The sequence below is a fragment of the Passer montanus genome, unplaced genomic scaffold, assembly GCF_014805655.1.
Source record: "Passer montanus isolate IOZ18808 unplaced genomic scaffold, ASM1480565v1 scaffold44, whole genome shotgun sequence".
NCBI classification, from domain to species: Eukaryota; Metazoa; Chordata; class Aves; order Passeriformes; family Passeridae; genus Passer; species Passer montanus.
Genome location: NW_024369262.1, coordinates 580572 through 607838, shown reverse-complemented (window position 1 = coordinate 607838; position 27267 = coordinate 580572). Strand labels below are relative to the sequence as shown.

Sequence of the window (27267 nt, the reverse complement as noted above, 5' to 3'; positions counted from 1 at the left end):
AGTGTCATGCTACCTTGCATAAGCCCCACAAAATCACATTCCCCACCAAGTGAGTACTGAGCTGAAGTCACTCAGGCATCAGATGTCAGACAGTGCTTATGGTTTTTACAGTGTGTGAAGATTTCAGAATGAGGCTGAAGACGAGATGAAACAGCACTCAGGCTTACCTTTGGCCTTCAATCTAGAGAGATTTACTTTTCTTCATGCAAGCTGGTAGGCAAAAACTTGGAGGATAATGCTCTTGAAAGATGAGGTCACACTTTTCCATCAAAGCACAGTTTTTGATGAGTCCTTCTTCATCTGTAACTGCTGCATGACTTCTTCCAGTGCAGCTCCTGTGACTTCTCAGGCTGATGGGAGTCTGGTCTGAGCAGTTCCACATTCTCCCCTTCCCCTGGTTGCACCCCCCCACTCCCTCCCTCCAGGTCAGCACCAGGGCTCAAACACACACAGCAGGTGCTGACTGAGAAGAAACCTCTTTGCTCCCTAAATTTCCTTTCTGGACTCTGGGAGCTGACATCCCTCCCTCTTTAGTTCTGCCTTCTTTAGATCTTGCTGAGGTCACTTTACCTTGCCCTGCTGCAGGCTCCCTCACACCTGCAGATGGGGCAGGAGCAGGGAGCTGTGGGGAGGATGGAAAGCAGGACCACCTGAGCATGGATTAGGTTAAGCCAGGCTTTACCATAAGGAGAGGTTTAGTTTGGATTGCAATTTTGAAGCAAATCACTTGATTGCTCTTACTTACCTTGAGCAACCTGGGTAACATTTTTGGAGGAAGCTAAACCAGAAGCTCTGCTTGGAATTCAGTCCAAATTCCCTTTGGTTCCTGGTGGGACCAAACCAGGGTGCAGCTGTGATGCCCTGCAGCACCAAACAGTGAAGCACCACCAGGGTGCTCCCAACCACCAGAGCTCTGCAGACCCTCTGAAGTGGTTTGTGGCTGTGCAAAGCCCCGGGTTCCATCTGACCCTGTGTGCCTTCAGGCTTTTTGCAGTTCTGCTCCTTCCTTGTTGCTGCACTTTTATCTTGGTTCAAAACCCATTTCTTACTTTTTTTTTTTTTTGTCTGTTACCCCAGAATTATGGCACTTCAAGGGCAGTGCAGTTGAGGAGCCTGTTGCAGAATGCTTGAGGAGATCTTTGGATTGGGCTATGCCACCAATTTGGTTGTACCTTGGACCCTTGGACCATCATGCAAGACAATTTGGGGTTTTCATGCTCCCCCTTCTATAAAGGGGAAGGACAAATGTTCATATAAGCATCATGAAAATATTCAAGATTCAAAAAAAGCCTGTATCAACCCCAATTTCATTTCAATCTCCACTTTCATTGGGGGACATAGGGCTGTGCTCATGGGGTTTGGATGCAGATTCAAATAACCAAAGGGAACAAAGAGCTCCGATTAATTCCACAAAACAGATTTTCACCAAGCATCATTAAAATGATCAGATGGGAAATGAACTTGCATGAACCCTGGCAGTTGCTCTTCAGTGTCAGCCCTTTCACAAACAATCACTATTTGGATGGGAAAAAACAAAGAAGCAGGGTGGAATTGATAATGTATTTTATTAACTCTTGCAAGTTTGATCCCATAAACCTTCCTGAAACCTTGTGAAAGGGGAGAGCAGAAAGAGTCTATTTGAAATAGACTGCGGGGAAAGGTTCTCATGAGTTCCCCCAGTTTGTTGTTCTGCTTAGAGGCAGGATTGTTGTTGCAAACGTTTGTCTGACCTGTCTAAACTTTGTAGGTAGCCTCAAGTCCAAAGCTAGCCTTAGATTTATGCATTTTTCCCCCCTAACCTAAATCTTTCTGTCTGCAAATTAAGCCAATTTCATCCTTTGCATCCTCTCTGTAATGACGTTAGCACAGTGGAAGCCTGTTTAGTTTTCTTTTTTCAATATTCTTTTTCCAACTTTTCTTCCCAGTAATCTTTTCTCCACTCCTAATTTTTCTTGCTCTCTTTAGGATTACCTTAAATTTGGGCATATTTTGTTTTTAAACATTGTATGCCAACTTGGACACAAAATTCCAGCACCAGCAAGATTGAAATAATTATTTCAGAGGTTGATTGTTTGTAAAAAGCCAAAGAAACCAATCCCCCCCTCTGTGATTCAGCAGCACTGAAGGTTATGAATGTTTCTAGGCAATGTGGGTAGAAGTTTATTCCAGACCTCTCTTCCTTAATAACTGCTTGTTTCTGATCCCCTTGTAGCTTCTTCTCTCTATCCCAGAAAGTTCCTCAGATCTGATTCCCTCTGCCTCTGTTACTTTGGTAATGTGCCAGCAGGGGTTATCTGAGGATATACCTTGAATTTTCACGAATGTTAACGAGGTGTAGATTGTCTGGAGCCTCCTTTTTCTATTTGAAAACAATGCCAAGAGCATTTAACATTTTCATCAATGATCTGGGTGGTGGTACTGAGTACAACAAATCCAAGTTCTTCCCAGCAGTGTCCGTGTACAGGATGAGAGGCAATGGACATGCTGGAATAAGGAAAGCCCCTTTAAACTCTTGGACTGTGAACGTGATCAGCTATCAGAACAGCTTGGCAAGATGGGTTGTGGAGCTCCCAAACATTGCTGGAGATATCCCAAACCCAGCTGGATTTGGCCCTGGGAATCGTGGTGCTGCTCTGAGCAGGAGGTTTGGTCTGGACAATCCCCTGTGGTGCCCTCCCACTGCAAACCCCTGAGATGCTGATGTTACACGTGTCAGCACAGTCAGCACAGCCCAGGGGACACTGCCCTTGCTCTGGGGTGACACCTGATCTATCTGTGCTGCACTTTGAACCCCAGATCCCCCCATAGCAGCTACACCCTGACTAATTACTGACCATTACTCCTTGAATTTTACTTTCTTCTAACATGTAACAACCTGCACTGATCTTTAATTCCTTCTCATTAGCTTTCTATCTCCTTTAATTTAAAGCTGTTCTGAATTCTATCCCAATCCTCCAAACTCCACATAAGCTGCATTAGCTTATAGCCCATCATCCAAAAATTTTGAATGTTCTCTGTTTCAGCCTGCTAAATGTTAATATTGAAGAGTATCTGATCCTGGGACAGTCTCATCCTCCTCCTTTTCCTTGTCCCTTGTCATCTTGAAATGATTTTATCAATGATAATTCATGTTGGACATGTTTTAACTGTACTCAGGGGTACTGGTCTTTAACCTGCCTGCAGCTACAGAGAAAGTTCTGCATCTTTGGGCCTCACCTCATTTCCTCCTCAGTCTGTTTGAATTCAGCTGGTCACCAGCAGGATGTCCATGAGCCACATCTCTCTGAGCCAACCTGTGACAATGCCCAAGGAGAGGGGACTTCCCACTGTGAATGGGCAAAAAATAGCTTCAGTGCAGCTGGGTTAAATGCAAGAGTAAATCCACTTGGATTCCTGGAGGGGAGCCTATGGCTTGTATCAGAAAATCTCCAAATCCCAGGGATTGTGAACCCAGGACAGGAGCTCCCAGCTGATGAAGGAATACTCCTGGGATGCTGGTGCTGTGCAGAGCTGTCTGTCCAGCTGCAGCACCTGAGGGCTCTTCCCTGCTATGGAGCCCCCTTCCAAACTCAGGCGTTTTGGAGCCATACGAAGGAGCCAGAATCTGGGTCCTTGAAGCAAATGTGGGCACAGTATTTGAAACAACGGTTTCCTGACGTACAGATCTGGGAAGTTTTATCAGGGTTATGGAACTTGGGGGATTCTCACGGGTATTTAGTTCACTTTGGCCACTTGGATGTAGTAGATATTCAAGGGGGTTCCTCTCTGTAGGACTTCTCAGAGGCTGAAGGGAGAGAGGTCCTTGAACAGGGATTTTGTGGCACTTAAACTCCTCTCTCCTCTGATTCAGCCCCTGCAAGCATCTGTCCAACCACACTGGTTGTAAAGCAGGAGCCCAGGAATGCTAACTCAGGTATTTAGGGTCAAGCATGGCAATACCTCCTTGAGTCCTTATCTGGTGAACTGTTGCCATTTGTTACTGTACCTTTCAGTTTAAATAATTGCTTAATGTGCCTGCTGACCTGAGAAACATAATTTTTTTTGCAAAATATACGAGCAAGCTTGTGTTTGGTCAGCTGCTTCAGCAGGAATACAGAGCTCAGATGCCAGGCCAGGCAGGAATTTTTTTTTAATAATGATTAAAAGACAGCAGCTGCCCTTTCCTAGGGTAAGAGGACTTATGTAAAAGTGAGGGGAGATCCAAACAGCCTTGTCCCTTTAAGGTTTGGAAGCTGCAGGTACCACCACAGATGTGATGAGCAGAAAGTTCATGACCAGAGAGTAGGGTGGGATGGGGAGAGGCTTCCTCTAACAGGCGAGAAAGAGATAAATCTCCATGAACTTCCTAGTAAGCCAGTGCCTTTAAGATATCAATGTAAAAAGGATGCAGATTAAATTGCAGCCAGAAAGGGTTTTTTTTATTTTATTATTGTAGAACAGGCATTAGCCAGTTTCAGCAAGGATCATGCCCCTCCCCAACCAGGCTGAGTGCAAAGGCTGTGACAGAACTTAATGCTTGGAAAAATAATACTGGTGTGAACCAAGTGCTGAAGCAGTACAAGTATCCGTATTTTGTCTGGAATTGCAAAAAGCCTTGTGGAAATACCAGTGATTTATTTTTAAATTGGTGTTACAGTTCACCCAGCTTTGTACAAACAGGTAATGCTGAAATACAGTGTGTTACTGCCCTGGAAAAGGTGGAAAAATCCAGTTTTGTTCCAAGGTGAAACACGTATGTGGCGGTGTGGGCAGACCCCTGAGGGTGTCACAGCCTGGCTGCTGGCAGTCACCCCCAGTGTCCTCTCTGCTGTGGCACCAAATGCCACCAGGTTTTACCTTCCCACACTGAACTACAGCCACCAGCTGAAGGCTCTGGCCAGGGCTCCTCTCCCTGAGGTGAAAGTGAGCTTTTCCACCTGCATTTTTACATTAAACTGCAGCCTCATGAGTCCATGTGAAATATTTTCAGGTCTGCCAAATTCAAAATCCCGATTTGTTAAGTACTGTAATGCCTTCGAGCTGCTGCTGAAGACAACTGGCAAGTATTTAATGCAACGTGTTTGAAACCTCTTTCTTAGCTCCAGTGTTTCTGTACCTTGGGAGAAAAAACACGGGGAGGCTCCAGGAGCTGTCCCACAGCTGGAGCTCCTCCAGCCCCACAGGTTAATTAACAGGGGGCTGTTAATGGCAAGGGGCTGCCCTGCCCCAAGGGAGCTGCCAGGGAGGATGAGGAGGGCTCATTCCAGGGCTGCTCCATGTCCTGCCCTGGCCCTGCTGCACAGCCCAGGTGGAGCTAAGGCCTTGGCATGCCAAGGTAAGCCGGTGTTTTTTTTCCAAGGAGGATTTTAATTAGGGGGTTGGAGGCCTTGGAACAGCCCTGGGATTGTGCCTGGGGAATGGGTTCTTTGGGGAGGAGGGATGGGAAGGTTGTGGGGGTTTTGTTGTTTTGTCTTCCCTTGGCTGTGAGTGACTTTCAGTGCCCTGTTTAGTCAGCTGTGGCTGATTATATAAAGTAACCCCCTGGCTTTTCATATAACACAGAAAGCTTATCACCTTTTCCAGCCACTACAACACTCATTAAAGTCCCTGGAAAAACAACCACCTGCTTTTACTGCTGGAGATCTGCTGTGTTTTGTGCCTGCTGGGATGGGTGAAGCCCTGCGGTGCTGGGCAGTGTGTCCTCACTGCAGGGCCTCTCCACGCTGCCTGGCTGAAGGAGAAAAAAAAATATCCTTATTTTTATTCCAGATGGATCCCTCTAGTTATGTTTAAATCTCCAGGTAAAACCAGTGCAAAAAATGGAGCTGAGCTCCTCAAAGGCCTGCTGTCATTGGTTTTCCGTGTCAGGACTGGGAGGAAAAGAAGAGGCCTGGGCCAGTTTAACTGCTGTGGGTATTGGTGGCATTCTGGGGAAGGGCTTGATGTGAGGAACAGGATTTTTGGTGCTTTTGTTACATTCAGTGTAGTGAGGGATAGACCAGAGGCCACTTCAGACCTGTGAACTACTTCCTTGAAGAGGTCACCCCTCCTCTCATGACCACTGTGTCGGTGGCTAAATTCACCAAATAACTCAAGTACATTGAATGCGTCCAGTCACTCAAAACTCCTATGGTATCACTCAGTGCTCCTTGCAAGTACCAAGGCATATTTCTTGAACTTTAGGTTAAAAATAAAGCCCCAGCACTGTGTGGGGGCATGGGGGGCTCTGAGGAAGTGCCCCTCAGCCTTCCCTGTGACCTCCCACCAGCCCTGCTGGCTCCCTGTGGGCAGAAAGGGGCAGGAATGGATTTGGGAACAGCTGATGGAGAAGAGGCTGAGGCACAGCTTCAGCTGCTCTCACCAAGACAAGAGCAGATGTTCCCAATAAAACATTGGCTCCTCAGATGTGGGTGCCAGGCTGATAGCAAACAGCAGGAGGGCCCTGTGCTATTAGACCACAATGAAGGCTGGGGTGGATTCTCTTGTGTCTCATAAACACTTGAGTTTGGTGGAGCCCTCGAGTGCATCTTTGTCCTTTACCCAGCTGCCTGCACTCTGAAACCCACAGGAACTTCATATCTTTGAAACCTCTCCCACTCTGTCAGGCTTGGCTGAAGTTTACATGTGGTTATTAGAGCAGAGGACAGGCAAGTGCATGTTTTATTGTTCTCCATCCCCCCCAGTGTGCTTTTTCATGTGTGTGCATATATCCTGCCGCTCCCAAATCAATTTGCTGTTGAATCCTTGCTTTAGTGTAATTTAACTGGCAGGGTTGGGAACTTGGAGGTTTTCTTTTCTTTTTCTTCTGAATTGTTTCCTTCTACTGTTTTACGAATATTCTGTTGCTCAATAACGGGAGGTGGAAAATGAAATCCCAAGATCATCTTTTAAAGGATGTTAATGACCATGAATGCAACCAATATAGTTAATAAGAGTCCAGGCAGAGATGGAAGACCATTCCCTTCTTTTGAGTAAGGGCCAACAGAGCTTTCTGATTATCCCTACTAGAAAGGGATCTGGATATTAAAGGATAAGTCATGCTAAGTATTTCCTTCTTAGACGTCTTATTCATTTATGCCTACTGGGTTTTGTCATCTTTAAAGGTGTTGTTTAGCCTGGTTTGAATTACTTTAAACCAAAAAGTTTTAAGAGACAGCTCTTGAATCCATGGAGATGTTTGCTAAATCCCTTTATTAAATGGATGGTGTTTTTCATCTTTAAGCAACATTTGGAAACAAAAGTAAGAATTATTCTTAATTTGAAGTGTGAAAGGGAAGGATGAAGACTTCAGATTTCAGAAAGCTCTTGTTGGAAGGGGTAGCATGTGTTTTATTTTCTTGTGCTTCTCTGAGTTAAACATTGGGAGGCTCAACAGTGACGTACCATGTCATGGATCCCAGCATGGAATTCTTAGCGGGGGGGGAAATAGTTTTCTTTCCATAAAGCAAAATCCAGTAGAAACCCCCCATATTTTACCCCTGGAGCAATGAGGAGATAAGGAAGTATTGGGCAGGGGAGAAACAAAGCCCTTTGGCTAAAGAGGCTGCTGCCTCCAGGTTTGTCTCAGCTCCACCTCTTTTCTTTGTCCCTGTATTCCTCAGTCTCCTCCTCCAGCCTAGCTGCCTCTTAACCTCATTAATACTTTGCTTTGATGGTCTTAAGTTCTTGACAATTTATTCCAGATGTTTGCTACTTTGAGTGAAATAGATTTCCCAAATTTCCTGTTTACTCTTAATGTCTTTTGTCTTTTTCTTCTTTGAAAGTGTGACATTTTTTTTAACCTCTTAGCAATCCAGACATGTTAGTTCACTGTTCCACCCCCTCTTCCTCCTGGCATCTCCTAAAGTTTGTGGTGCTTTCCACAGAATGCACGCTCCTTTTCTGTTGTCTTCTTGTGGGGCAATCTTGATCTTTTTCACCTTCCTTAATTTTGCACAGATGAAAGTCTGACTCAAAAGTTTCTTAGGTGTGTTCAGTGTTGCTTTTTTTCCCTCCTATGTGTGCACATCCAGAGGAGAGCAAGAAACTTATGGAGACAGAAAATAAAAAATTCCTACTTTTTGACAGGCTCCAGACCGAATGTCCTTCAAACATAGGTCTTACTTGGTCCTTCAGGTGCTTTCCATGAATTTTCTGGAGAGCTTTGAGTAGACAGAGTGGGCTGGCACTGCTCCTTGAGCTGCTCAAGGTGTAGAAGTTGTGGTTGCTGTTAACAGGGCTGGCACAATTCCCTGCACCAGGAGTGCAGTTGGAGCAGCACAAGTGACCTGGGAATGGCTGTGCTGTTGGAAGTTCCCATTATAGCAATAAAAATGTGTCCATTTTAAAGTGGTTGTATGGCTTTAATTATTCTGTTGTTTTCTTTAAAAATAAAACCAAAAACGAAACAAATCTTTAATTGAACCAGGTTTTCAAGTACAAAAGCTGTGCCCAGACCAGGCCTTAGGCCTCAGTCTTGCAGACACTTTCACAGGTGCTTAACTTTACCATTATGAGTAATCCTATTGATTTTCAACAGCACTGCTCAGGCAATAAAGAGTGGATTTGTATGATCTGGGGCTTACCATGGGGTATATCAGAAGTCACTTTTCTGAAATTAATGATTACAGGGGTGTAAGAGGAGTGTCCAGCCCAGGATTTAGTTGAAATTAATAAGACTTTTGCTCGTAGGCTTCCTTTGAAGAATTTAGCTGTCCTGTCTGCTCCTTTGAGTGCTGTATCTTGAAGGCCAGACATTTTTTTTTTTTACTTTTGTTATGATAACCTTCAGAATAAATATTCAGGTAGGACTTGGTGTACTGTGACTTTCTATCTCTTGGCTGCTTGTAACGTTCCATGGAGGCTCTTCCAAGTGTCAGTGCCTTCACAATGTCATTTTTGTGGTGTCTGACACTGGTTGAGCTCACTCTGCACATTTCCAGCCTCTGGATCTCTCTTTTCCATCCAGTTGCCTGTTCTAAAGAAACTTGTGGCAACGTGACAGCTCTGAAACTCCTGTCTTGCTCTCAAATTGGGCTGAAAGCAACCAGCTCATTCCAAAGTTATTAGAGATGCATGCTCATGCACACCATGATCATATATATGCAGTATTTTTGAAGGAAGTCAGGCAGAAAAAAATAAAAAGTGATTTGATTAGGAATAGATGCATTATAACATTTCATGAGCTTGAAAAAAATTACTTTTCTGTATGGCTGGTCTTACAAATATGCTTTACCCCAACTTATCTCTTACCCGTCTTAAAAAAAACCAACCAGACATAAGGCTACTATTTATGCAAAATATTAGGGAAAGGTTGTTCCCCAGAGGGTGCTGGCACTGCCCAGGCTCCCCAGGGATGGGCACAGCCCTGAGGATGCCAGAGCTCCAGGAGAGTTTGGAAAATGCTCTCAGGAATGCCCAGGGTGGGATTGTTGGGGTGTCTGTGCAGGGCCAGGGGCTGGACTGGATGATCCCTGTAGGTCCCTTCCAGACCAGGACATTCAATGTTTCTATGAGATAGAGATGGACAAGCCTTTTTGGAAGCCACAGAAAGAAAATTCCCCTTTTCTGTATTTCAACAATTTAAGTGTAGGCTTGGCACCAGGGCTGAGAGGGCTGTGCCAGTTGCCAACACAGTAGGTGAGTCATTTCTGCTCAGGTGTTTGCTGGAGAAGGAAATCTTAGAGAAATACTTGTGGGGAAATGGCCCTGTTGTGTTAAAGCACAAGGAATCTGACATCCCAGCCAGCTTTGTCCCAGCTGCCTGTGCAGCAAATCACCAAAAGGAACAGGGATTTGACTCCATCTAGCCTGTCTTCCCCTTTAAAGGGACAATTTTAATTTAAGGAGTTTCAAAATAGGAAAAGAAAAACAACAAAACCCCCTCCTAGGTACTGAGATCAGGAAGAGAACATCCAGCTTCAGCTGGAGCATGCAGGGAAGGAATGTTCAGTGTCAGAGGGTTTGTTCTGAATGGCTGCAGTGCCTTGTGCTGCACAGCACTGGGTGTTGCAATTCCAGCTTCCAAACTGCTGTTCATGCTGCAGTTGTGCAGGGAATGCCACAGCTTTGACTGGCAAGAACCTCACCTGCAAATTTTGCAGAAATTGTGGTGAATTTCCACTGGACTCAGCAGGAGCAGGTGAGCACAGGCTCGGTTGGATGCTGCCCTTTGGCACTGTGGGGTGCACTGGGGAACCAGGTGAAGATTAAGCATCCCAAATTCTGTCACTGACTTAATAAACTCTTGAACAAGTTGCTTTTGCACTTGCCCATCTGATTGTCTTTGGAATAATTGTGGCACTTAGAATTCCTGGCACTGTGCAAGTGGGTGCTTTGCAGGAGCCTTCAAGACCCCCAGGAACTGCCAGGTAGATGTTGATAACTTGCATACCCATTATTTTCCTGGCCTGTGACTGACTTAATAAACTCTTGAACAAGTTGCTTTTGCACTTGCCCATCTGATTGTCTTTAGAATAATTGTGGCACTTTGCTGGGATTCCTGGCACTGTGCAAGTGGATGCTTTGCAGGAGCCTTCAAGACACCCAGGAACTGCAAGGTAGATGTTGATAACTTGCATATCCATTATTTTCCTGGCCTGTGTGGAATTTCCTTATCCAAATCCAATCTGTATTTAAGTTCACAGGACAAATGTCAAAAATTCAAGCTCTGAAAATGCTGCTTTTTCCTGATGTTCAACAGCATTTGCTGCTGGTGTTGTTCTGCCTCTGTTTTGGGGAGATCTGTGGGGCTTTGGAAAGGGATAAAGGTTACAGTTGGTTTTTCTCCCTCCTGTAGCTTGTAAGACCAGACTCATGGGTGCTACCAAGAATCTTGTACCTTCCCCATGGAGAAGGATGGAATTTTAGGTCTTGGACAGCCCCAGGGGCTGCTGCCATTGCTTTACTCCTAAGTATTGTTCTTGGGGCACTGCCACTGCTACAGCCAGGATCTGAGGCTCCAGCTCAGCCCCTGCTGGCTCAGATGCCTTTTTCTGCAGCTCTCTGGTCACACAGTTGTTCACTGCAAAGCTGGGGCATGGAAGATTGGGCACTACTTGTCTTAATTTCTTTTCTTTTCTTCACTGGCTGTTCACCATTCTGGAGATGAATATAAAGGGAGACACACTGGGCAGAAATAATGTTTATTTTGGGAATCATCCACGAGGTATTCTTTCAGGCATAGCCTTTGGTTAGATTAGGACTGGATAGTGTGTCCATGTGAGGCCAAACCAATGAATTTGGGTTTGAAGACGCCAAGATCCCGTGAGAAGATCTGGTGAAACTGGAGGTTGGGGTAGAAAAGTGTCTTTATTGGGTTGTTGGAGCTATGCAGCTGTTCTAGGATTTTGCTGTTAGCCTAAAAAATAATTAATTCCTTTTCCCATCTCCAAGGTGCCCCCTAGGACCTGCCTGCAAGGAGCAGGATCAGCCAACATTCTCCATGCTGGACCTTCCTCCGTCCTGTGTCATTTGGCCCAACAACAGATTCTGGTGGAATCTCCACTGCTGGTTACAAAATACTCACAATGGGCATTGAAACACACTGAGTTTGCTATTATGTCTCTTCATAACTTTTATGTCTAGAAACCCCAGCTGTGATCAGGGCCTTGTTGTGTGAGATGTTATGCAAATACATATTTTGTACAAACAGGATGATGAAATCACATGGAAAACTTCATAATCAAAGCAGAAAAAGAGCAACAGGGGCAAGAAAAAGACCACATGGAGTTGCTTCTTCAGAGTCATGTGGTGAGCCACTGGCAAAGGCAGGAGCAGCAGTGGGTCTCCTGGGTTCCAGGCTGGTCCTTATCTGCCATGGCATCCTGCCTCTTCCCAGCCACCCCACGGCTTTTCCAGTGCTCCTTTAAACTCTGCTGCAGAGCTGCAACACCGAGGGGGTTCAGATAATTCAATTTACCCCTGGTTTGTCAATCTGCTCCTCTCCCCAGAGCCCTGTGGCTGATCTGTGCTGCTGGGAACTGAGCTGGGCTTGTTTGGTTTCCAGGGAGGAGATAGAGCAGAGCTGGGATGCTGCAATGAACCCTGGAGATGCCATCCCAAAAACAACTCGTGGTCTCATGCCAGGCTACCTGGCTTTAAATTGTGTCCAACTGCTTGAGCCAGGCAACTAAATACTTCTGAAGCTCATTAAATTAACCAGTTAGACCAAGGCACTATACAGGGTATACAGGCCAAAGAAAGCATTGTGGGTGTGACCTTTTGAAGGAGAATTATAGTTGCTGCTGATCAGGCTGTTACAGTAAATGTAGTGTCAGTGTTTCCATATTGGTCTCTCTTTTTTTCCCTTTTATTTTTTTTCTTTTTTCCCTGTGTGAAAAGGTTTGCACCTCATGAAAAGGTTTTCATGTGCTGTGAAATGCGATGTGAAACCACCGGATCTTTGTTACCCAAAGAACTTGATCTTTGTGTTACCCAAAGAATCTGTGCTGTTTCTATAGGGAAGGAGCAGCCTTTAAAACTGGGATTCGAACTGGAATTTGATGCCAGCCACCCAAATGTTTGGGGGAATTCAGCTCGCACTTGATTCTCCCTGTTGTGAAAAGCATTCCCTTTGGTTCAGCACTGGAGAGGTGACAAATCCCAGGGTCAGGTAACCCTGTGTGCTTCACTCTGGGGACACAAACAGCTTTGCAGTGTTTGTGATTTGTTTTGGGTGGGGTGGCTGGGAGGAGGGCAGGATGCTGCTGCATCCCCACAAAGGGCTCTGTTACTGGGCAGGCTCTGGCTCAGCCCACACAAACGTGCAGCACTTGATTAATCACCTTCATTATGGTCATATTCTCACCCAGCCGGGAGCAGGGCACTGTGCAGAACCAGCCTCCTTTTGTTTCCCCTGGAACTGCCAACCTGTTTCCCCAGGCCACACCTCCTTTCTAATTTGAGTGACAAAATTAGGGAAAAACTGGTTTGCATCTTGCTCTTCCATCCGCCTGGGCATGTCTGGGAATCCCTAAGAATGACTGAATTCAGTGGTTTAAACCATTTTCTTTTTTTTTTATTGCACACCTCCCACAATAACTCTGAAGTAGCTTCATAATGGAAATGCTGACACGACTCGATGGCCTCAGCCCCGGGAGTGTGTTCCACCTTCTATTGTTTGCCTTGGCCTCTGTAAATTGTGTATTGCCTCAGTTTAATTGGTTAATTTAATAAACTTCTGCAGTGCTGTATCAGTTGCCTGGCTTAGCTTTTATCCACCAGGCTGATGAAGAAAGTATAAGTTTCAAAAGCTTTCCTGTATGAAGTTAATAAAATAAAAGGTATCTCCTACTATACTTTGCATGTATGTCTTGGAAAGATGGCTTGAATTGGCACATTTTTACAATTAAACCATTTAACAAAACCCTCTAAAAATCTTTTGTGTAGCTTAAAAAAGGGGAGTATTGCACTTAAGGCTGTGTAATGCTTCAGAAGCCACATCTGAATGATACTGTGATAGATGAGTAATGTGATGGTTGACTCTCACAATTAAAAGGCAAATATCATAAACCTTTTAGATTTTTGGAAGTGAGTATAATTTCTTACAATACCTTATGCCAAATGGTATTTTAGATGGACACTTGGGACTGCAGAGCAGGCAGAAAAGTGGGGAAAACACAACAGAAATGGTCAGAAGGTATTATGGAATGGAAGTCTTGCACTCCAGCCTTGTTTGGGGCTTGGGTGACCTGCACACATTTTCTGGTTCTGGCTGAAGCTCCTCACAACCACGAGCAGATCCTTTAACTTCTCTCTGCTTTGTTCCCAGTTTTTCCCATTCTGAGAGTCTCATCAATTCCAGTTGTGAGATTTGGGGCTGGCATGCTGCAGTGGGGCTTTTCCTTTCCTGAGCTGGAGGAACAAAGCTCAGTGCCTTCCCTGTGGGTGCAGCAAAGCCTCTTGCAGGGAGCCCTGGAGAGGCCCCATGTGAGGGAGTGTTTGTCTGTGCTCAGCACAGCCACAGAGCCCAACGCACGTGTAACACGAGCCCATCTTTATCTATTTTAATCCACAGCTCCAGCATCTCAAGATTTAGGGGTATTCATCTATCAAGAGTGATTTAGATATACTTGATCATGCCTCAGGGCAGGGGGACAGCCTAGGTTACTTCTTGATATCCCTTCCAGCCCTGCTTTTTTATGACTCTATTAGATCTGACAACAACAGAATCGTATACTTTGTTCCAAAGGCTCTGTCCATTAATTAGTACTTTGTGGTGCACAGCTCCTCTTCCCTTGAGGAGCTCTAAGAGGTTGACAAGTGCTAATTAAGTCCTACAAGAACTGGTGTGTTGGGTAATTATTATTTTACAGGTAGAGAAACTGAGGTGCAAATGTAACCCACAGGAAGTTTTGGGACAGAGTCTCACTTCGATGCTTAGCATTTTAGCTGCTTAAAATTCTGGCTGAGCTGTGCCTCTGGGCTGCTGTCCATGGAGAATAAGGTGGTGTTTCCCTCCTCCTGCCCACATCTGAGCCAGTCAAGGTTGTAATGGGCTCACCAGCCATGTTTGGGCTGCATCAGCATCAGAGGGACACTGCTGGTAAAATTAATCTGGCCTGTGTGCCAAAAATAAGTTTATTTTTTCTCTATTCCATGCTTCCTGGACTTGCAGAATTACACTGAATTTAAAGGGGAGCTGCCTCAGAGCCTTGAATCAGGCCTCTTGTATGAAAGGGAGGTAACCTCTTGCAGTCCATGCCATTTGAGTGTAATTTTCAATCAAACATTTGCCAGTGTAATTAGTCTGCTTCAGAGTTCTCCGGTGTGGAGTGACGCAGCCAAGTGGCATTTGAGAACCCTTGAAGAGGAAAGGGGCTAATTAGTTTAGCTCTGGGTCAACAGCACCTCAGGAGCCAGGCTGGGTCTCTACCTGGGTTGCTGCTGTTCGAAGTTCTCTGTTCAGCAGTGCCTGGCTAAAGGAGGGTCTCTGGTATGGCTGGAAGAGTTTATTTTGTCCTGCAGCAGGGTCATCACCCATTCCTCTCTTTCCATCCGAGAGATGACATCTACTGATTTTTCCATGCTGCTTTTCCCGTGTCTTATGCATCTCACAACACCTGTTTGCAAAGTTAGGTTTTGTGTAGAATTCCAGAAAAGCTCACCAATTCCAAAAATAATATTTAATGTCCTTAATCAAATTCTGTCCTGAAGACTCAGTGATTCCACTGACTGCTTTGGGTCTGTGAAATCTGCACAGGGATCTGAATTTGATCAGCTGTGGATTCTGATGAAGCAAATTTCATTCCACCACACCAACCCTCAAACCTCCCATTTGTAAATCATCTAGCTGAATTCCTACCTTAGGTCTACACTCACAATTAAAGATCAATTTTAGGAAAGCCCTTCCTGGCTCCACCTGAAACACACATTAAATGTTGGCAAACCAGGAATGCAGACCTGAGAGTACAAATTCCAGGGTGGTAGCAAATTTGTCCTTGATGTGCTGCAGAGGGGCTGGTTAGACAAGTTAAACTCCAATTAGCAGCTTTCGTGTGATGGCAATTTTGTCTTGCTGCCTCTGTCCAGCCCTGTCACGCTGCTGCACATCAATCCCCTCCCCTCCTCCAGGGTGTGGTGCCCATCAACGTTTGCACGCTGTAATTTGTGGTGCTGCTCAGGTTAACAGGACCCCATTTGCCAGTCCAAGCCGTGCCTTGGTGAGAGGGTGAGGTGCCTATGGCAGCCTGGAGGGTTTTTCCCATTCACACACGGTCTCTGGTAATCCCACAGGACACAGGGGTGTGATGCAGCTTTGCACGGCAGCACAGCCTGGGAGGGATGGGCTGGTTTATCAGGAGGACAGGAGGAAGTGGTGGGAATGAGCCCCAGAGATGTTACTGCCTCATTTGTTCTCCCTCATGAAGAGGTTTCCTTGACCAGGACTACACATTTGGGCTTTGCAAGTGATCTTGTCCCAAACTGTGCTGGATGTGCAGTGTTCCCTGTGCTGTGTGATAGCCACACCATGACAGGACAGGTCACATCCACAGAGCTGCACGGTCCCTGTGCAGTGCCCATTTTTGGGAATTCTGCCACAGGGTTGCAAATCTTAGAAAAACTATTTGTGTGGTTGAGAACATCTCTCCCTGTATGGGATGTTTCAGAAATGGGGCTCCTTTTCTTTCACATGGTGCTCTGCAGAATGCAGAAAGGAGAGCTGGCATCTCCCAGCTCTTTCCAAGGAAGCAATCCCAACCTGTTCTGCTGGAGAGGCCGCAGCCAGCTGGAGAGGGATGGAGAAGCATTGGGAACAAGTAACAGCCCCTGTTTTTCCCATCATTTCAAGCCAAGAAGGCTTGTGAATGGACATTAGCAATGAATCCTCCCCCTTCTCCACTCCTTGTGGGCCCAACCTCCTAAACCTGTCCCACTCTGTTGTGTGTCCAAATCTGGAGCGTATTCCCACCAGGACAGGCTGCATGTTATGGCTCTGCAGGAGGATGGGACCACTAAGGGAAGGTTCAGTGGCCAAGGGCTGCAGTTGAGACCCTGGCTGAGCAGATTGAGCAATCCCCAGCTGCTAAGAGAGCAAATCACTGAGCAGAAATGTCCTTGAGCATTGCCAAAATGGCCAATGGATCCATATCCGTGTCCTAGCAGAGCTGGGCATTTCAGCCTGAGCATTCATGTGGAATCAGAGGTGAAGGGCTGGCAGGGGACAGCAGCAGAGCAGTCCAGGGGATGTTAAACACCCCCTCTGACTGCAGCCAGCCCCTCTGAGCACATCCATGTCCATCTGGCAGGTAATTAGCTGGAGCTCTGGTGGAAGCATCAGTGAAGGGATCCCTCTTGCCACATCTCCTCGTAAAGTGACTACTCTAATTTTTGTGACATCCAGCTGGAGGGGCTCTGTATCTGTCGTTACAGACCATTAAACTCCTTCAGATTCATCTATATATTTTAAGTAGTTTCTGACCCCTGGGTGACAGTGGCTTAGGGGGATCTGACTTTTAAAAAATTTTTTTAAGGAACATTTTCTTGGATGGAACGAGTCAAAAAGTTTTTGGCTAAGGAGGGTGCATGTTCATAAGCTCCTGTCCCAGCAGGCTGGGCATGGACAAAATCTGCCTTCCACAGCAGCTTTGTATTTCCCTGAATAACAAAAATCTGTAGGATTGTCCCTGATCTTACCACCAAATGGGACAGTTTTGTCTCCAGCAAGATTTCCTCCAGTTTCTCAATTTCAGTGGTCTTGGTACTGGTAGGCACAAATTTTCCTGGAAGAGGCAGTAAGGAGTGGAAATGCTGCAGGGAATAAGAGCAGTCTGCTTCAAAAAGCTGCAAGGAAAATGTTTCTTAAAAAGCTCCTTGGATTCTGGAGGGATGGTGATAGCAGTGAAGGGACCAAAAAGGGGAATTGGTTCAGGCTGAATCAAATGCTGTTTGACTCAATACATAATGCTTCCTTTCATTAAAGTGCCTGCAGTATTTTCTTGTTAATTGAAATTAATTTATTAATTTCGGTTTGAAAATGTGTAAGCACTTTCAGGCTGATGACTTTTATTTTTTCAGCTGAAGTGACAAATCCAACATAAATTTGCAATTTATATACCTGTTTTCTTTGGGCTGGGATAAAAGTTAGAGCTGAGAAACTCAGCCTGCTTCTGATCTGGACAACACCTTCTGCCTAAGGATGCTTTCATTAATGAATAAAGGGATAAATAAGGGGAATCAGAGCCCAGTAGATGCTCTGTGAGGGCTGAGGATTTCACACAAAGAAAAATTGAAAGAAATGGGCAGTGCAGATATGTTGAACAAAATTTTTTGTCCTTGTGCAAGGTTTTGTTCTGATTTCTGTGATGGTCCTGCATGCTGAAGTGTCTGTAACAGTGGTGAGCTGGAGATTTGCATAAATAATAATGTATATTTAACAAAGTGTGGAGCAGCAGAGGAGTAGGAGACCTGACTACTCCAAATCACCTTTTTCAGGCCATCTTCATCCTTCACCTTCTAACCAGTGAGGTTAGAATGAGGTCCCAGTTTCTTATTAACAAGTCTTCAACCCCAAAAATTGTGCCCAGCCTATTTTTTTTTTCTTTAGCTAAAATAAAGGGTATTTTTTTTTGCCTTTGTAGGACCAGGAATGAAAAGGTGAAGTATTCTTTAGTTGTTGTCTAAAACAACAATATTTTCTTCTTGCAAAAGGACAACAGGAAAAGTTTACAACACTAATTGTCAGTGGAAGCAATTTTCTGAAAAAGGGGGGTCTGGCTCAGCTGTTTAAATGTTTACTTGCTGGTGCTTGATTAAAAGCTAATTAGAGAAGTATGATTTTATGTAGTTTCTAAATCTGTGAAATCTGGTGTCACTCAAGGATTGAGCTTGTAATTATATACCATGTGTGGGAAAAGTCCTATTGACAGTCCTCACTGATGTCCAAAGAAACAGCTGGAGTCAGTGTAAACATGGGACTCTGTGGAAAGGATAACTCACTGGGGGCCTGTAGGATTTTTCTCTAATACATATTAAAATTTTATATAACAAGTATGGGGTATTAATAGATCATATTTGTAAGTTGCTATACAAACAAGTCCATAAATATATATTACCTATATATTAATTTGATTTCATAAACAAAACTAATGAGCTGAAACTTGAATTCCTGCTTCCTGAACTACTTTGCTAGAAATCTGGAGGCTTTGGGGTCTCTCCTGAGAGAGGCAGAACATTTTCCTGGAAGATATTCAGAACTCAAGTGTAGATAACCAAATAAAAGTTGGATTATCAAAAGTGTGTGTTGTGTTTAGTATTTAATAACGCTGAGACTTTTCTGGAAGCTGTTGTGGGGTGTCCAAGTGCAAACCCAGCTCCAGAGCTCCAGCTCTGGTGCCATCCTGAGTCCGTGCAGGGAAGCGCCTTCCCCAAGGGCTCTCCGTGCAAGCCGAGGTTTGGAGCCTCTCTCCACAAAGAACTTGTGTTGCAAAGCTTCAGAAATGACTGAATGTGCATTTCTGCTCTGCTTTAAGACACTTCCTCCTGTCTGGAAATCTTCCACTAAGCCCCTAAAAGCACAGAATAAAAAGAAGGTAAAAATCACTTTGTGCAGGATGGAAAGGGAAGGGCAGAGGAAATATTATTCTGTAGGAAATCAAAATGCACCAACCTTCTACAAATCCAGAGCAGGAGAACAGTTTGCCAGTGACTCCCTAGTTTGGGAGAGTGATGGTATAATCACCAAACCCATTTTGAAATACATTTCTAAATAAAAAAGCGTTTTGTGCAGTTGCAGTAATTACTGGTTGCTCTCTTGCAATAGCCTGGAGAAAAGTAACTCATGCGTTTGACAGCAAACATGAATATGCTTGTAAAAGTGAGGGGAATGGTTAGGCTTGTGTGAGCTTGAGCTCTTCAGAACAGCCCAGGAAGCTGAACAGGCAGCAAGTCACGACTTAGGGCCTCGACTGGAGTCAAGGGGAGTTTGTTGGGATTAAATCCTGCAGAGGGAAGGCCCAGCTCATTCCCAACCTCCCCACTGCATGGGCACGTTACACCTGAGGCCCCAAAAAGCACAGGGATGTTTGGCAGGACAATTGTCACAGCAGTGTAGCTGTGGAAAAACACAGCCTGGTTTCTTGGAAAAACTGGATCTTGCTGTGGAAGATGGTGATTTGAGAATGTTGCCCACACCTCTGGTGTGGTTTTGCCTCTGACTTGCATGAGGGCAACTTCTGTCCAACCCTGGAATTCCTGTACGAGGAAATGTGATTTATTCATAGGGGTGAAAAGAGGGAGGATTGGGACAAATTGTGCAAATAATAAAAATTTCAAAAAAGCAAACAAAAAGGTGATTCAGTTTGCTTCTTGCTTTGCATGTGCTTACCCTGATTATTCCATCCAGTGAATTTGCAGGCATGAATTTTCAGGAGTATTTACTGGAAAGGCTTATAGGAAATATGGCAAAGCTTGCACAGAGAGTGAAATAATTTCAAGAAGCTCTGTGTGTTGCTGATTCTCTTTTATACACCTGAGCAAGGGACAGAGACACATTACGTGACCACCCAAAGTTTCTACTTTGGCGATTTGAATATTTTAGATTTTGTTTGGGCATTGGGAAGTTACAAATAGCAAATATCAGTTTACAAATTCTTCCTGAACTGTGGAAAAAAAATCCTCAAATGAAAGCTGGGAGAAAAAGCCCTACTGATTTGCTGGAAGTCTGTTGACCCAAGCAGAAGATAACGTGCTGACTTGTTGAAGATGAGGTGTATGAAGTCTACTGAGAATTATAATTCATGCTATAGAAATTAAACATTTGATCTTTCTCTATTTTTCATTTGCATCACAAAGTGCAAAACACAGGATTTTACAGCTCAAATACCCCAAATTTACAAATTGCTGGTCAATTTTAATTTTTCTATTTACAGGATGAGTGTTTCACTCCAGTTGAGGAGGAACAAGCAGGTTTTGCTTGTGTTTACAGAGACAGAAGCTCTGCTGCCTGTTGGACCTACCCATGTGGATAGAGAAGGGCAGTGGGAGTGAGAAATGAACTCTTTTCTCCCTAGCAGGGTTGAGCAAAATCCTTTTGGAGCAGGATTTTCATCTTCTTTGTGTTTGTGCTCTCTAATGTTATTTCTAGCTGCCTCCTGCACAGTGTAGGATTGCTCAGTCCCTGGCATTACCTCAGTTATTAATATGACAATTTCCTGATAGATTGTTTATCAAAGAAAATATTATGTCAATAATGTCTAAAAGCTGTAGCAACCCTGCTCCCAGCCCTGAGATGTAAATACTCTGTTATCTCATGGCACAGCCTTAAATGACGCCACACATCTTGAAATAACATGTTCCAATGTGTCAGAGGAAGAGATTGTTAAAGCCTTTGCCTTATATTACGTGCCTGCTAGCAAATGGGTGGTGAGAGACCCAGAGTTTAATTTTTCTTTTCTCTCTTTTTTTTTTTTTTTTTAATGTCTATTAGGCAGATCATGCAACTATCTAAACACAGTTCTGGAAAACCTGTTTGCTGGCTTACTCACATCCCCAAATGGCTTTGAGTTGCAAGAGTGTGGTGCCTAACCCTTCGGGGGAAAAGAAAAACAGAGCAAACCCAACCCAGTGCACCTTCTAGAACAACATCTTCCGAATTAGTGAAGACTTGGGGGGAGGAGGGAAGGGAAAAATGGTCTGTGTGTGAAACCACGAATTATATTATGTCTGCCAAACCCCTTTGAGAATTGGACCAACTGTCGGTTCAAATGATTTGTGCTTATCCAAACTTTACTCATCAAAGGTTTTTATGAGTTCACTTTGGCAATGGCTGTGTTTTTCCATGTGGTGAAATCATACACCTGGAAAACATGCTGCCAAAATGGTGTGGAGCCTGAATAACTCCCCTTGTTCTCCAAATGCTCTTGAGTTTTAAGCATCATGGTAGTTAAAGTGTTTGTGGTCCTATAAAATTTGTACAACTTTACAGTAAACCTGACTCTTGCATAACCCCCTTGGCCAGTTGATTGGCAGCTTGGTTGTGATCTTGTAACACAAAAGGGAATGAATATTGGGCTTTAGTTTTTACCGTACAAAGGGAAGAAAGCTGAAAATCTTTGCCTTGGTACAAGCTGTGCATGGTGACATGGAAAACATCCTGCAAAGAGGCAGCCTAGGAATAATCCTATTTTATGGTGTGCTTCACTAACAGTGTACAGAGCCCCATCCAAAAGCAGTTCTGGGGTGGACAACAGCCACCAAGATGATTGCACTTCCCAGAAGTGATGGGGAGAGGCTGATGGAAGATACCAGCAAAAACTCCAAGAGAAAGGGGATATCAACAGCAGCTTGCTGTTGACCTTGAAGTCACCTTAAGCAGTCTGTCTGTTGTTTCTTGCAGCCTGCAGCAAAGCCAGTTGTGTTGCCCTCCTCATTTGCAAGTTGGGCCCTCCTGGGACTTGTTTTGAGGCCAGCCTGCCTTTCCCGTGGGCAGGAGGGAGCAGCAGAGCTGGGGAGGAGTGCTGAGGAGCGGGAATGGTGGGATTGTTGTGGGTTGGCTGCTGTGCCTCTTGCCTGCGCTGGCTCCAGACGGGGTTCAGGAGAACACCAGGCTGTAGGACTGGCAGCAGAGGGGAGATCTCTGACCTGTGACTGAGCAAAGGTTTCAAGATCTTGGTGGCAATTTGTGGCTTTGACAACCTCAGTTTTAATCCCATTGGCATTTTGGGCACTGGGGAGGGTCTCTGAGCATGGATGAAGATGTGCAACACTTTAACTGGAGGACGTCCTTCCCCGGCAGTGTAATGGGTTTTTTTCCCAACTGTAATTAAATTGGAGTTGTCTAAGAAAAAGGGTGCAGCATAATTCTCAAAGTGGCTTCATGAAACAAAAGATACATTAAAGTGATGTAACAAATCCAGTGAAATTGCAAAGAATTCAGGCTACAGTGAGCATCAGTTTCTCGCCTGCAATGCCCAGTCACTTGTCTTTCTGTTTACACAACAAAATAGCCTGAAGAGAGTTAATATGTTTAGAAAACGGCACTCGTGTGTTTTTCTAAAGGGAGAGGAAACTCAGCAAATTGATGTGACTCAACAAATTGAGGATACAGAGCCGACCACAGCTCTGATTAGGCCATGTGCAGATTGGTTTGAAGGGCACTGGCCTCTGGCCAGGGAGCTCCTTCTCTCTTGCAGGGAGCACAGGACACTGAGCTGGTGCCTCCGTGCTGTGGCTGAGGATGGTGATCCCAGGCGTGGAGCCTCCACCACACCAGCACTGCAGAGCTCTGCCACAGGGGCCTCGGAAATGGCAGGGATTAAAAAATAATAGGGGCAGCCTAAAAGGGAATTTAAAAGAATGTGAATGGCTTAATACAAAAGCCATGAATAATGGTGCCTAAAACACCCGAGCTATTAGTTCACTTCCCAGCAGTGAACCTGGGCACAAACCTGGGCTGCTCCTGCCTGCTGCAATATAAAGGTCTTTGTTCTTGCCTTTATATAACAAGACACCACCTAATATCCAGGCAGTCTTGCGTGTTTTATGCACACATCTAATTTAGTTGTTTAATATTGCTCGAAAACTCACACGTACACCAAAAGAACCGTGTATTGTCAAACTGGTTTGGAATCCCTAAAGAAGCGGTGCTTGGGAAGGGTTGAAAGCTGAAGAATTAAAGAGCATTCCTTTTCATTTAGTGGCCTTGTAATATGTTAGGAGAAGAAAAGAATGAGCCTGGTGGCTCACTGGGGTCTTGTTTCCTCTGTTGACCTGGGGTGGGTGGAGCAGGATGGTGAGGATGTCTCCAAGCCCTGGAAAGAAGATCCTTGGGATTTAACTCTGAGACAGAGTTGTTGGGTTCACCACCCAGTCTGTTTTCTCCATTTCAAATACATATTAATGCTTCTTACCCTGAAGCTTTAACCTCACAGGCCTGAGTAAAGCCTTCCTTGAAGGGTCTCACTGCTGTGAGATGTGGGACCCTTTCTGTGGTGTCCTGAGGCTGTGGTGGGTTTGGGAGGGTCTGGTCCCAGGGGAAAGGAACAGCTGTGAATTACCATGGAATCACAACAAGGGCAAAATCCTTGGGTTGTCAGAAACCTGAGAGATGTTCATGAATATCAGTGCTGGAATGATTATTTTTTATTCTTTTTTCTTGGTGTCTCCTATTGCATTAGGGCAGGAATCCACAAAGAAAACTGCAAAGGCCCAGCCCTGAGGAGCCAGCAGACAAAGTTAAACAGTTTACGCATGAGCTACATATGAGCTCCCTCAGTGGGGAGGGGAAGATGCTTTTTCATTTTGTGATGAGTTGTTAACTGGGAGTCACTTTGCTATGTGGGAAAGCCCAAGGAGGAGGCTTTGAGGACAGCCCATGGAGTTCCCACTGCTCCCCCTCCTAACCAGTCTTCGGCATGGAAAGCTGATCCTGCTGTGAAAGCACCACATGTTGGAAGTCTGCCACATTTTATGGGGAATTCTGAGGAAAAATGCTCAGTCTGTGCCCTCATGTCCCTCTGCACTGCAGGGACAGCCACTGCTTCCCTACTACATAGGGGGGTTTGCAGGGATCATTCTCATTATTATTTTTAATTTTCTAGGTGTTTGGGATGCTGGAGTGATGGGAGAACCTGCCCCAGCCTTGGGTGATGGGTACAGTGGGTTTGGGGAGTTCTTCCCCAGTGAGCAGAGGTTTTTCTGCCTGCTGTGGAGGTGTTCAGAATTACAAACTCTGCAGCTGTGTGGCCGTGGCCACCCCTAGGCTGGTTTAGCTCCTGCTGAAGCTGTGCCCTGTTCCTCACCTCCACATCCTCTCACTGCCCAGCCAATTCCCCACAGAGCTTTTCCCAGAGGCTGCAGAAAAGTTACTCTGCAGCTTCAGTTCTCAGGTGCCCATTACAGATATGTTAAATACATAAATTAAAAACATCCTCCCTGCTCCTGTCCTCCCCCACGTCGTCTGGAGCACCCATCACATGACCTCCTGCTGGCTGGGGCTGATGATGCAAGGATAGGGATTACTGCTGCTTGCAGGAATTGCATGGCAGCTCCAGCCATGTATTATAATTTTGTGCTGGTTGGCGCCAACACAGTAATCTCTGTGATAGCCTTAGGAGCAGCTTTGCCATGAGATCGTAGGAATGATATGTTGTCTCCCTGTGAAAGTGCTGAATTAAACAAGTATTTGCAAATTTTCATGAATGTGAAATTCCATTCTCCTCCCGAACAAAACTGGGGAGCTTTCTTGAATCTGTGAACATGACAGCTGTGGAGAAATCCTGTGGTTAAGAGACTGCCCTTTTAAAATACCCTGCCCTCTGTTAATTTTGTTTCTCTGGGAGAGATAATAGTTCTAAAATTTCCACCATTATGGTTCGATACATTTTGAGGGGAAAGAATCTGTAAATCTTTTGTTATGAACCCAGGAATTTTGCTCTGTAGTGTTCCAAAGGGGAGCACCTGCCCTGTATTTTACTGAGTGAAGGAAGTGAAGTTTATTAAGCCTTTGTGTTGACTTCATGACTTTGTTGTCACCCAAATTATCAAGTTCTTTATATTAACATGATAATTTCTACCTGTATTGATAGACAATTATAAATGCAACTGCTCTATATCACATGATGCTAAATATACATCCTTTGTTTCTTGTAAAAACCTGGATCTCCTGCCTTCCCAGGCTGCCTCTAATTTAGGGACTATAAGCTTAAGGCATCAAAATCTGCTCTGCTCTATCTGTGGTTGTCTCAAGAAGTGGATTCTTCACCCAGTCGGGCCAGTGAGGGGAAGAGCCTCCCTCCAACCTGTAACTCCACTGGGGAGGTGCCACAGCCAAGTCCTCCTGTACCTTTGGCTCTTGTGAGGACAGTGGGTACATTCCTCCATTTAATGTGTATTTAGAGCAGTGCTGCCTTAAGATCAAAAGAATTACTCTGGATTTGTACCAGGGTAGCTAAACATGGAATCATACATAATTCCCAAGCACATTTGTCTTGCAAGAGCCACACCTGATCTGCCTCGGAGCTCTTATTTACATAAGACATCCTCGCCTCGATGTGTTGGGAACATCTGGGGTGGGGCTGCTCCCTGCCAGGGTGGGCAGAGCCTGGACCCCACCTCTCTGTGCCCGTGGATCCCAACTGCTCCCAGCCCTTCCTCAGACAGCAGGACATCCCTCTGCTGGGCTGTGCATTTCTGTGGTCGTAGCACTAACCCATTTTATCCCTGAACACAATGGGCTAAAATCCTGCACAAGAAAGATGTGTCTCAGATGTTTCCAGGATGTGTACATCAGTGATGCATGTGTAGTTTCTAGCACAGAGAGGATTAGAATAAATGCATTCTTAGTAGATACTGTTTTAATCTTCCAAGCTAAACTTAGATCTCGGACACCTGTCTCTGCAGCAGTCTGTCTCTTGAGCTCATGAATTTTGTGCACAGCTGTCAGTGCTGTATGTGGGGTTCTCTCTTTTCAGCTGGCTCTATTCCCAGTTGGCTGAAAAGTAGGAGCCTGTCTTAGAAAGAGAATTTCCACTCCTGCATACTTTGATGGAAACAAGAAGATATAAAACAAGATTTAATGACCTAGGGTTTTTTTCGAACCATTTATTAGCTGTTCTGTACATACTCAGTCTCTGGGGAACTAAGTTACATATTATGATAAGTATAGAGTGCCTGTTCCCTATGGACTTTGTTTCATGATTTATGTGGATAAAATAAAGCATATAAACCACATAAATTACCTTGGATAGCTTACTTTGAAATAGGACTCCGGGAAGTGCCACGAGGTGGCCAGATGAAATGTTTACCTGAATCAGTGGTGCTAAAATGGGTTCAGCATCTCCTGGCCCTGCCAAGACCTTTCTGTAACTCTGAGATTGAAGGTTACAAAAGGAGGAGAAGGCTTGTTCTTGGGAGAAACATCCACCTGTGTCATCTTCATTCCTTGGGGATTGAGGAGATGGGATATGTCACAAATGGAATGGCTTCACCAGGAGCTTAGTGCCGAGAGGTGTCTGCAGAGTTTTGGAGTGTGGTTGACTGGAACTGGACTTCAGTGGGTCTCTTCCAACTCAGGACATTCGATGGTTCTGTGACTGCCTCCTTTTTTTCTCTGAGAATTGCTCTACTCACCCTCTTTGGATGGGAACAAAAGCAAAGCTGCCCAAAATGAAGAGTTGCCTGGTGGGATCTGCAGTTTGTGTGGGCCTTGGGTACCTTCAGCCCTCCAGGCTGGCTCACCTCAGGTGTAGCTCCAGACAAAAATCCAATTCAACCTTCTCGAAAGCAGCACTAGTTGTGTGTTCCTGCTCAGAGGGAAATCTCGTTCTCAGACTCTTTGCAGAATTTAAGGAGCCTGGTGCTTTATGAGGGAATGGTAAAAGCCAGGCCTTGCCCTTTGTGGGCAGTAACAGGGATGCATTTCCAGGGGAAGGCATTTCCAGGGGGAGGCTTATGTGGAGATCAGGTTTGCAGAGGTACAAATAGCTGAGATTTTTGCCAATGAGTCATCCTGTGAGGAGAAACAGAGAAGTGGAAACAGGACCCAAAAGGTGCCACTTTCTGTACAACAAGAGCCAGGCTTGGAGGATGTGGCAAAGCTGGAAGGGCCAGCAGGTTTAGCTGTGCTGGGCTGTCTGTGGAAATGGAGATTTCAGTGCTGAGAAGAGATAACTGTTTTTCCCTCTTTTCTTTGCAGGTTTTCTGTGATAACACTGTGGGCACAGCAACCCTTTTGGAGAAACAGAAAGCAGGGCCTGTCCTGGGTGAGCACGAGCCCTGCCCCAGCCCTGTATCCTCCCTGGAAAAGAGAAGCAGGAACTGGAGGAATTTGGCTGGTGTTAGATGATACACCTACAGCAGCAGATAATGATT

General features: G+C 45.0%; 1 long non-coding RNA gene across 1 annotated transcript; it reads left to right on the top strand.

Moving 5' to 3' along the window:
• The first annotated feature begins 5220 nt into the window (after positions 1–5220).
• On the top strand, positions 5221–13053 carry LOC120507778. The gene is made up of 3 exons (XR_005628850.1): positions 5221–5314; positions 10005–10099; positions 11353–13053. It is a non-coding gene; the product is annotated as an uncharacterized LOC120507778 (long non-coding RNA).
• Positions 13054–27267: the final 14214 nt, after the last annotated feature.